Source organism: Mytilus californianus, unplaced genomic scaffold (genome assembly GCF_021869535.1).
Source record: "Mytilus californianus isolate M0D057914Y unplaced genomic scaffold, xbMytCali1.0.p SCAF_19, whole genome shotgun sequence".
Classification (NCBI taxonomy): domain Eukaryota; kingdom Metazoa; phylum Mollusca; class Bivalvia; order Mytilida; family Mytilidae; genus Mytilus; species Mytilus californianus.
In genome coordinates this window covers 5,428,086-5,440,567 of record NW_026262667.1, presented here as the reverse complement: position 1 = coordinate 5,440,567, position 12,482 = coordinate 5,428,086, and the positions used below count along the sequence as shown (strand labels likewise).

The window sequence follows — 12,482 nt, the reverse complement described above, 5'->3', positions numbered from 1 at the left end:
AGATAATGTTCATATGCCAGATTAAACCAGACCATAAGACAACTGCATACAAGATATGGATTAACTCATTCTTCTTCAGTCTGGATTATGAAGTTTTATATCAGGAGCATCCACTGCTAGATCTGTATCCTGTGTTTTGTATCTGATGAGCCTTTATATAAATTAGATCATTTTAGAATTCAAGATCTATTTAAAAACTTGACAGCCAATCAGGTAATCAGCAAGTCCAATGAACATTTCTGTCATGTAATTCCTAAGTATTATTTGTGTCAAGTCTTGTTTAAACTAGCAAAGAAGTTTCTGTGACATTTAAAACTCAAAACATGATGTTGAAAGATACCAAGAGATGGAAATATAAACTGTTGACACAGAGATATGTCTTGCGTTTTTTGGTGGTATAATGCAAATGTTGAAATTAAATTGCAATATTTAAACTTGTTATCTATGCAATGAACCATGACTGACGGTTCAGGGCAAAATGAAAACACCATGGAAATGCTTATGCTTATAAAACTGAATACCCAACACCTTGGTTCCTTGTTAAACTGAAAGTTTCAAAGTCCATGAACCATGATAAGGAAGTGGGACCAAATAATCTCTATGAAAATGAGACTTACAAATGCCAATACAACTGCATACCAAATATCAGATATTAGTCACTCATCTTAAACTGATCTAATCACAAATCACATGTAAATAATGCAAAACATTCAGTCAATAAAACATGACTGAGGCTGGAGCTGAACAATCTCTATGGAACTGAGATTTGTCAATGCTTATACATCTGTATACCAAATATCATTGACATACCACTTATAGTTCCCTTTCAATTGACCTAATCACAAACTTATACATGTAAACTAATTAAAAGTTTTAAGTCGACTATGACTGAGGGAGAGAAGCAAAATAATCTCCTTAGAAATGAGATGTTTCAATGCTTATATAACTGCATACCAAGTATCATTGACCTACCACTAGTTGTTTTCTTTAACTTGAATTTATCACAATCAAATACATTGTTGAAGCTGCTGCTTATGGAAAAAGCATGCCCAAGTCTCGCTTTTTCATCTTCGTCCATACCATACAATAAATCAGCTGTGTGTTACCCTTGACCACAGAAACCTCTTCCCCCTTTATTTGTCATTCAGACTCAAATAAAATATAAGATAGGTTTTCTCAATTAAATTTTTATTTACCTATTTATTTATATCATTATCATGCATCATAATATAAAATACCCAAATGAAACCAGACCCATTCTGCTCCATTAAGTGTGTACAAATACCAAAGAAATTGTAATAATAATAAGTTTTTAGTCCCTTTATAAGTAAAATTCGTAAGGGTTCCGCGGAACCCAGTGTCTCGCCTACTTTTGCTGTTAATTGCAGGCTCAACAAAAATGAGGAAAAAAATCAATAAAAATATTCCTTTAGATACTATCTTTTGATTGTAAGAAGCTTCTGTCAAAGTTTGGTATAAATCCAGGATAGTTTATGAATCTAATAAATGTTTTAAAAACTTTAACTGCAGACTGTATTTAATGTTAACTGGAAGAAAAACTAAGTCCATTTATAAGTAAAATACGGATAAACAGGTACAAATTTTAACAAAATTTCCTTCTAGATACTAGCTTTTGATCATAAACAAGCTTCTGTCCAAAATTTGGTACAAATCCAGGATAGTTTAAGAAAGTTATTAAAATTTTAAAAACTTTAACCACAGAGTGAATGTATTGTTTCCTGGCAGAAAAACTAAGTCCATTTATAAGTAAAATACGGAAAAAAGAAATTTTTTTTTTAACAAATTTACTTCTGGATACTATCTTATGATCATAAACAAGCTTCTGTCCATGTAATGTACAAATCCAGGATAGTTTTAGAAAGTTATTAAAATTTTAAAAACTTTAACCACAGAGTGAATGTATTGTTTCCTGGCAGAAAAACTAAGTCCATTTATAAGTAAAATACGGAAAAAATGAAATTTTTTTTTTAACAAATTTACTTCTGGATATTATCTTATGATCATAAACAAGCTTCTGTCCAAGTTTGGTACAAATCCAGGATAGTTTAAGAAAGTTATTAAAATTTTAACAACTTTAACCACAGAATGAATGTAATGTTTCCTGGCAGAAAAACTAAGTCCATTTACAAGTAAAATACGGAAAAACAGGAATTTTATTTTTACAAAATTTACTTCTGGATACTATCTTATGATCACAAACAAGCTTCTGTCCAAGTTTGGTAGAAATCCAGAATAGTTTAAGAAAGTTATTAAAATTTCAAAAACTTTAACCACAGAGTGAATATTTGTGGACGACGCCGCCGACAACGCCGACGGAATGTAGGATCGCTTTGTCTCGCTTTTTCGACTAAAGTCGAAGGCTCGACAAAAAGGAGGAAAAGGATCTGCATCATGGGTAAGGTATCATTGGTTAAATATTACAATTATACAAAATAACTGACAGCACTGAGGATTCTTTTTAGTTTCTTGATACCAGTTCCCAGACTAGCTGTTTAAATAGAATTTAGAAAATCAATTCTGTTCTGAGATACATGTCTTAAATTTTAATATCCTTAGGTCTTAAAGGAATATTTTTTTTGCTCAATATTAAACTTGGTGCTTTCCAATACTTTTAAATACCAAACTTAAAAGAAATTTATATAATTCCATAAAATATATGAATCCTCAGTTTGTCACATACGAAGAGGCATTTACAAATATAACAAGGAATACAATGGTAAATACTAAGATAAAAAATGCATAAAAATACATGAATCAAATTCATTTATGAGGTGTACTCAATTTACTTACTGGGTTATTTAAATAAACTAATATCATGATCTGTGCAAAAATTATTAGATCACCAAAGAAATAGTTAACTGCATTTCATTAAACATTTATAACTCCAAGCTCTTATATTGTATATAAAGTTTCTTTATAATTCCTCCCAATTTCTAACCAAAGTCAATTCTTTATATCAAAGTAGGATAGTTATTTAACAATACATGTATGATATAAATATTTTTTTATATTTTTTTCTTGGAACCAGAACTTTTTGCCCAGAAAGTAATAAGTCATTATTTCATATAAAATAAAAAGAGGAGATATGATTGCCAACGAGAAACTCTCCTCCAGAGACCAATGGACATAAAATTCAACAACTATCAGTCACCTACAGCCTTCAACCATGAGCAAAACCCATACCCAGTCCATATCCTTTAGGAAATGTGCCATAGTAAGCAAGTATATCATCTGTTTCTCATCCGTCTACAACTTCCAATCACAATTAAAGGATTGAATTGTTTTTACCTAAACTTTCAAATAATCTTCAGTATCTGTTGGCATTGTGTATATTTTTTTCACATCCAAAGGTTCCCCAATCGAAGAATGGACTTTTCCATTTATAAAATTTTATTACTCATATTGAAGGATAGGTTGGTTCAGCTGATAAGAACATAGATTTAGTTAGAGCAAGATTCTTCATTTATAAATCTTGTAATTTGGTCAATCTTCAACGACCACTTCAATATTTATGTTCATTCATTTTTCTATTTTATCCAGTAAGAAGAGTTAAAAGCATAATAAATGTCTGATCTCATTATGTAAATTTTTATATTTTGAATTGTATGTATAATCAAAATATATAAACTCAATCATACTAAGGCTTGGTATAACAAGATTTGACTGTAAAAACAAATAAAATCACATAAAAGCCACTAAAATCAGATAAAACCAGATAAAACACAAATCTTGTTATAGCAAAGCCTTATAAAATTTACATTAAAGCTACCATGGTAATATATATCAGTGTGAACCCCAAATTTATTTTGAATTTAAGTCATTAAAATTTTGTTATAATGAGATCCAACTACTAAAAACATGATTAAAAACAAATATATTTGAACCAACCTATCCTTCACATGATAAAATGGTGGTATGAGAAGCTTCTTTCCCTTTTTTTTCAAATACTTAGGAGGTCCATTCATTACAATTGAGAACCCCAAAATTTCATTATAATAAAATAAAATACACACAGCCATTAGATACAGAAGATAATGTTATATATAGTTTAAATGAAAACCTTCCAATAGTTTATAAGCTGTGGATGAGAGATGATGATGGACAAACAGACAAATCTTCTTTAATAACCTTTTTATGCTCAACATGAGTGCAGATGGGCATGGGATTTGGTCCTGCCCTGGGTCATATCAAAGAATTGAAAATTGGTATTTGATCCTCCCCTGCTAAGCATTCAGCAATTAGGAGTATGAGCAAAGACTGGTCAGCTGGAAGTCAGAATAATGTGTTCAGGTAGGGTTAGATGTCTTGTGCAGACTTTTACATTATGAACTAGCACATTAAAAAAATCTTGCATTTTTAATTATCCATCCATCCTTCAAAATCAAAACTTCTTTTACAGGATCCTGGTTGTACATATGGAGGGGGGAGGTAATTGTTTAGAAGCTGAGTACAAGCCTCAAAAATCAAACATTAAAATATAAATAATCATAAATGAGAAAAAATATAGAAATCAATCACACAAAAATGAGAAAATATGACAAACTGCAAAAACTATGTAATTATTTTCACTTGAGTGGTCTCAGATGCTGAATAATGCATTTATAATATATAAACAAAACCAATAAATAAAACTGACAGCCATTAATTTGTATGAATGTAAAGAATGCAGAGTCAAAACAAACCATCTAACTAAACATTTTTATATCTAGTTCATATTGCACCAAAAACTCAGTAAATTGTTTAATAGGGGATTTGTTTTATTCCATTTTAGTGTTTGGCCATCAAAGTCCTACTTAATAGGTTTCTAAACAGAAAAAATCATTTCACAAAGGACTTATAATTCTGAATAACCAGTGTACATAACTTAAAAAATATATGTAAACCGAAGCAAGTCTTATGGGTATCTTGTGAAACCATACATCATACCTTTGGGACCTCTCAAATAACAATAATTTCACAGTTTTTTTTTATATTTCTTCAATCACAAACCAATAATTGAATGCAAGAAAAAATAATGAAATAAATATTTATAATTTGAATAATAAAGCATTAAAAATTAATTGCATTTATAATTCATTCTGCTTATAAGACAAATATCTGCTGATTTTTTTACAAAATATAGCAACAGTTCATCCAATGGTTTGCAGGATTGTAGTCTGAGGATTTTACCATACAAGGAAGGCAGCAACAGCAACTCTTTCGACTGAAAAAGAAACAAAGTTAAATTTCAATTGTTGATTCTTAATTTTAAAATAATCTAACGGGAATAAAGAAACAGACATCAGTGTATGTTAAACAATTTGTTTATTACTTATATTAATTACTCAAAAATATAGAGTATCAAAAATATCTGATTTTATTGTTATCTCCCCTTCATATATCTTCTTCAGATCTAGTATCTGCTTTAAAGGGTACATTATTTTGAAATGAAAAGATTGTATACTGATTTTTTTTAATTGTAAATTAAAAAAAAATATATATATTGAAATCTATTTAGTGACATTCATCACACTATAACATAAACACATTAAAGTTGTATGTTGATGAATATGTTCTCACCTTATAACAGCTTTATCCCAGCAAGTAACCCAATGGAAACCTGATGCTAACCTGGAATATAAAAGTAGTCAGTTATACTAAACTTTCCTAAAAAAAATTATTACACATGTACTAAATTTAAAATTGCACTAGGATAACAAAAAATCATGGAAAAAATATTCGGTATTCTGAATTATAAACTCAGTTTTATATTTACCAAAAAAATTCAACCGGTATCTCATCCGTGTACAATTATTTTTTTGGTACTAAAGAACCTTATGAAATTGATTTCAAATATTATATTACTAAAAAGATTCTTGATTACCTACCAACATGTTAACAATATGAGGCATCCAAGTCTTACTCCCAACACCATGAAAACATCATCATTATAACAACCTAAAAATAAAAAAAATAAAAAAATAATTACTTGTTTTACAGATCAATCTGTCTCTAAGAAGACTAACAAAATAATGCTATGTTTCATTTATTGAAATCTGTTATACATGATCATCTTCACTATATAAACTTTAAACTGCTAGAGATAGAAATTGACCTTGTGCAAGTGCACGTATATGTATAAGACAATGATTTTGGAATATTCAATTACAAAATCGGATGGTTTTGTTCTCTTTTGATGGTCTTAAAATCATTTTCATAACAGCGTAGACAACCCCAATACTTATGTTGGTAATAATACTAACTCAATTACTGTAAATTCAGAAACTATTGCAATGTTTTTATTATTGTAAAAAATGCAACATGGTTGTATTGGCAATAATTCAAACTAGCATTTTGAAATTTTTTATATGAATTAAACAGGATTTTTCTCAACATCGCAAAAATTAAAATCCCGTTTTAGTCTAAAATTACACAAGAGTGCACACGCTGAAATGTCTCGCCTTCTTTACTAATCATTGATATTATGTTGATAGTCCTAAATATAAAGCTTTATTACAACTGTCACATAAACTTAACATTAACCAAGTAAACTAAACATTGACCAATGAACCATGAAAATGAGGTCAAGGTCAGATGAACCATGCTAGGCAGGCATGTACAGCTAACAATTCTTCCATACAACAAATATAATTGACCTATTGCTTATAGTTTAAGAAAAACAGACAAAAACACAAAAACTTAACACTGAGCAATGAATCTTGAAAATGAGGTCAAGGTCAAATAAAACCTGCGTGACTGACATATAGATCATAAAATATTTCCATACACCAAATATAGTTGAACTATTGCATATAGTATTAGAAAAAAAGACCAAAACTCAAAAACTTAACTTTGACCACTGAACCATGAAAATGAGGTCAAGGTAAGATGACACCTGCCAGCTAGACATGTACACCTTACAATCATTCCATACACCAAATATAGCTGACCTATTGCATGCAGTATTAGAAAAAAAGACCAAAACTCAAAAACTTAACTTTGACCACTGAACCATGAAAATGAGGTCAAGGTCAGATGACACCTGCCAGCTAGACATGTACACCTTACAATCATTCCATACACCAAATATAGTAGACCTATTGCATACAGTATAAGAAAAACAGACCAAAACACAAAAACTTAACTATAACCACTGAACCATGAAAATGAGGTCAAGGTCAGATGACACCTGCCAGTTGGACATGTACACCTTACAGTCCTTCCATACACCGAATATACTAGACCTATTGCTTATAGTATCTGAGATATGGACTTGACCAAGAAAACTTAACCTTGTTCACTGATCCATGAAATGAGGTCGAGGTCAAGTGAAAACTGTCTGACGGGCATGAGGACCTTGCAAGGTACGCACATACCAAATATAGTTATCCTATTACTTATAATAAGAGAGAATTTAACATTACAAAAAATCTGAACTTTTTTTTCAAGTAGTCACTGAACCATGAAAATGAGGTCAAGGACATTGGACATGTGACTGACGGAAACTTCGTAACATGAGGCATCCATATACAAAGTATGAAGCATCCAGGTCTTCCATCTTCTAAAATATAAAGCTTTTAAGAAGTTAGCCAACGCCGCCGCCGCTGCCGCCGCCGCCACCGGATCGCTATCCCTATGTTGAGCTTTCTGCGACAAAAGTCGCAGGCTCGACAAAAATCGCAATTAATGGTTATTTATTTTGAATTTATTGAACCATAAAATTAATTTTTGACTCTTCACATTGAATAATCCGCGAAGTGGATTATGTAAAATGTGGAGTCAAAAATTAATTTTATGGTTCAATAAATTCAAAATAAATTATAGCCATTCATTATAAATAAATTTCTATCAAAAATAAGGCTCAAAGAACTTTTTATATTATTTATATTAACCATAACAACGTACAAAGATGTTGGCGTATGAATATACGACGTCAGAGTGGGCGTGTCGCCATAAAAATTGACAACATTGAAAATAAAAGTAATACTTTCAACCAATCAGAAGACAGTAAAATACACCAAATTTATTTATTAATAATTGCACACAATAATTTCTGAATTTACAGTACCTTTAACTTGTTTGCCATTGGCTATGGATAACAGTGATTTTACGCTCACTCAGTCTGTCAAGAGGCCTTCCAATAGGGATTTAAATAGAATAAAAGAGCAAAGTACATGTAGGCACAAGAGAAGAAAAAAATAAATAATTATTCAACATTTAAATCAACACAAGGTTTAGTCATTTGCTAGTAATTCGTACTATTTGATGTAGGCATTTAGAACCTTTGGCGACCCCAGTTTAAATGTCTATAACACATTCAATGTGACAAGTGGGCGTTACAGACAAACTTTCACCTTATCTGACCCAGTCAATAGATTACATAAGAGCCCCAAGAAATCGTCTTGTCCACGCTTTTATGAAAATGATTCTATATCAATTCAATATTCAAACAGTTACAGACTTTGCATAAAAATTTGTTCGACCCAAATAAGTTTACAAATTCATTGATAATAACTTGCATACAGTTGGTTTCTATCCAACACAGCTCACTCGATACCAGACAGAAAACAAATGTAAGACTAGATACTCTAAAAATCAAACACTGATAGAAGAGAACCCTTAAAAAATAATGTTAAATGCCTATATATATATATATTATTACCATAAAATTTGTGGAATATATAAACTAACCACATATTTTTCATGGTAAAGCCTCAGACTTGGTGAAGATTAAATTGACCATCTCCCTTAGAGCTGCTCTCCCGGCTGACGAGGTGGCTCTCCTCATCATCTTAACATCTTTTTTTTTTAAATATAGTTTTATACATTAAATATATCAGATGCATTTCAAATAAATCCCCTTTCTTGAAAATTTCAGCAAATCAATTGTTAATGACCCAAGATTTCTCCCACCCTGCATACTTATTATCTAGAGCTCTGCTTACATTTATTTTTTTTTTATTACAGAGCTCTAAATAATAAACAATATTAGCTAGTATACATCTGATATTAAAAAAAATGTACAAACATGAATATCCAAGTAGATGAAAATCCTAACATTGAGGGAATTTCAAGTATTTGGAGTTAAACAGGGGTATAATAAATTGCCTCCCTTTGACCCAAAATTCACCCTGTTCGGACTCCACATCCTTGTTATATTAAACAAAATAAATAAAATAGTACAATTAAAATTAAAAAATAGATTGATAACAAAAATCTAACACATTTCAATAAAATATTTCGTACTGATCGACTTATGGTGGCAGAGTGGTCCTATAAATAGTTCAACTACTGTATCACTAGCCTGTCAACACTGAGAACCCTCACATGAAATGTGTTACTTCATTCTTAATTTGACTAGGGTTTGCCCGTTTCCCTGATGAAAACTGTCTCCACAAATAAAAATTTACAGCCAAAATTATAGTAAATCATGTTAAAGTGGTGTTTAACACCAAAAATCAACCAATCCAATTTCAACAAGATGTTCTTCAACTATGCCTTTTTTAAAATTATACTTTCAAAAATATCACCTTGGTTACAAACCAAAATCAGCTAAAAATGACAAAAAATGTGCAAAAAATATATTTCTAACTTCTTAACTTCGTAAATTCCTCTGCATTAGAGCACCTTGTCACATATCTTAAAGATATTAAAATTAACATGAAAGAAAAGGTTGTAAGGGGATATATATACTGCAGACCATTATTCATCTTTTTAGTTTACACTAGAGAGGCATTTGCTATGGTAAGGTATTTTGAAACGTTGCTAAAAAAAACAAAAATAATTAAAATTTTTGCTAAGAAATTTAGTGGGAATATTCACATCGGCAGATTTAATTGCATCAACTACATGTATAAAGTAACTTGTAAAATTTGAAAGTATCTCAAATCCTTAAATAACACAAAAATGGCAAAAATATATACATTGCAATTTGCAAAAAAAAATACATTTCAATAATTGAACATTTTTTTTTCTTTTTTCTTTCTTTTTCTTAATTTAGATTATCCATTCTTATACTGCTGGAAGTGTTTTGACTAGACATGAGTATAAACGGAAAATAGAAAGAATTTTTGTAATGTCAAATACAAGTTAACCTACAACTTCCAATCTTGTTGAAAATGGAGAATCTTTACATATTTTTTTTTTTTTGTAAAAAAATTATAAACATTTTCTCAAGCATACACAAAAATAGCAATTTATAGTTGCACTTATATCACACAACCATTTTATGCAGCCACAGTTATCTGAATAAGAAATATACATCACTCATGAACATTGAAATAATATTTAATGCAAAACAATTATAATTAACTGAGCATTACAATTATAATGTATAGAACATTTCTTTTTCTTTGTTATAAAGTGATTTGTTGACATAAATTTTAAAGTACCAGTATTTCTTAGCAATAAAAGGATGAAAAACAAGTCATTGGCTGATGTCTTGACAAATATCTTTTTAACATTGTTTTATAGCTAAATATAGTATATCAGGCTATTAACATACTTGATTGAATTTTTTAACATTTAGTCATGTTGAACCTTTATAGCTAACTATAGAATATAGGTTTTGCTCATTGTTGAAGGCATAGGGTGACATTTAGTTGCATCCACATCATTTTGTCTCTGGTTGATAGCTGTCTTATTGGCATACATACCACATTTACATATTTTCATATATGGGAACAACTATAGGTAACAAAAAAACTGAAATCCCAAGATTTGGCATTATACATTATACTTTTTGACTTCCCTTATATATCTTTATATCTCCTAAATTGTTTATTCAACTATAAGTAAAGAAGACATTAATATGTAAGATTTACATCTGTGCCTAACAAAAATCTTGGGCTTTAAAATGCTCTTGGATGAAAAGTTCATAAATCTATGTATTGATTCTTACCATAAAAGTCAGCTCCAATGCCCACTCCCAGCTTCAATCCTTACAGACAAGCTGTGATGCAAACCTGAAATATAAAATGATAATTCATTAATAAAACCCTGTAACTCGGAAACTTAAAATCTAAAATTTATAAAAATCGAAAGGGAGCTTATGTCAATAGATATAAAAAATTCACCACAATTTCTTGCAAGTTGGTGAAAGCATTCTTGAGTTATTGTCCGAAAACTGGAAACCCCCCTTTTTTTAATGAATAAAACCCCACAACTCGGAAACGTAAAATCTAAAATTTATAAAAAACGAAAGGGAGCTCACGTCAATTGATATAGACAATTCACCAAAGTTTTATGCAAATTGGTTAAAGCGTTTTTTAGTTAATGTCCGACATGTTGACGACGGACGGACAACGGTATATCATAATACATCCCGTAAACTGGCGTATAAAAACTGTTTAAAAGGTTCTTTGTTGGTATTATGTATGTATATTGAATAGATTGAATGATTGGTTGTTGGTTGCTTAAGGTCCAGTGGCATATCATTAAATAGAAATAGTCTTAAAATGTGTTATATATGTCAAGAACATATGGATGAGACAACAATCCAACAAGCCAACACATTTTTATGTAAACAATTCAGATCCTAAACTTTACTCTTATTTGGTTACTGATATAATAATAAGAGTAGATTCCTGTAAAAAATCTTTTAAGCGTTCAAATCTTGTTTTTCCATAAAATATTTATAATACATTTGAGTTTTCCAAAACAGGACTAACATACTGGTACATACCTTTGTATTAGCTGTATAAGACCACCAAGTCTTATTCCCACACCATGAAAACATGTCTCAGAAAGAACCTGAAATGAAATTATAATCAACACATTATACATTTTGTAAATCAATTTGTGTGTTACCGATAACCTAAAATTTACTAAATATTGTTCTGATTTCTTATTGCAGGTAGACAATTGTATAAAATCATTTTTTTTTTAAATCAATATAAAAGATAGAAAAGTAAAAAAACGTCAGATTTAAATTTAACTGCACAAAAAATATCTGAATATTTTACAGTTATCTCCCATTGAATGCAAAATCGTGTTTTAAATTGTACTGGCCTTTTCTTGAAGTTTAATGACTATTTTTAGGATTTACTATTGATAATTTAATAGAAAATCTTGTTCATGTATCTTGTATCTTTAAATACTAAACTGGTAAATTAATTCATCAATGGTGTTTTTAAATGCAATATTTCAGAAGGGTCTGTTATCTTAAAAGATCTGGCTAAAATAAACTTGCCTTTTCTATTTTCATGGTAAAGAGTCAGACTTGGTTGAAGATTTAATTGACCATCTTCCTAAGAGCTGCTATCCTGGCTGACAAGGTGGTTCTTCTCAATATCTTATTGTCAATCTATGTTGTGTCCCATTTGTTTTTAGAAAATAAAGTAACATACATAAAAAATATCAGATGCACTTTCAATTAATAAACTTTTTGAAAAATTTCACGTAATTATTTTAAGTGACACATAATTTTTCCCACCCTAAATTTCTATTATCTAGAAAACATCTGATATGTAAAAAAAGTGCAT

At 30.0% G+C, this 12,482-nt stretch overlaps 3 long non-coding RNA genes across 3 annotated transcripts in view; all 3 read right to left on the bottom strand.

The window, feature by feature from the left end:
• LOC127727137 (uncharacterized) overlaps positions 1-12,482 on the bottom strand; it is a 159,977-nt gene that overhangs the window by 106,896 nt on the left and 40,599 nt on the right. The window lies entirely within an intron of this gene.
• Positions 5,034-9,622, bottom strand: LOC127727138 (uncharacterized). The gene is made up of 4 exons (XR_007993790.1): positions 8,692-9,622; positions 5,889-5,958; positions 5,581-5,631; positions 5,034-5,224 (listed from the first exon to the last, which is right to left on the bottom strand). It is a non-coding gene; the product is annotated as an uncharacterized LOC127727138 (long non-coding RNA).
• LOC127727139 (uncharacterized) lies at positions 9,628-11,755 on the bottom strand. The gene is made up of 3 exons (XR_007993791.1): positions 11,684-11,755; positions 10,901-10,964; positions 9,628-10,244 (listed from the first exon to the last, which is right to left on the bottom strand). It is a non-coding gene; the product is annotated as an uncharacterized LOC127727139 (long non-coding RNA).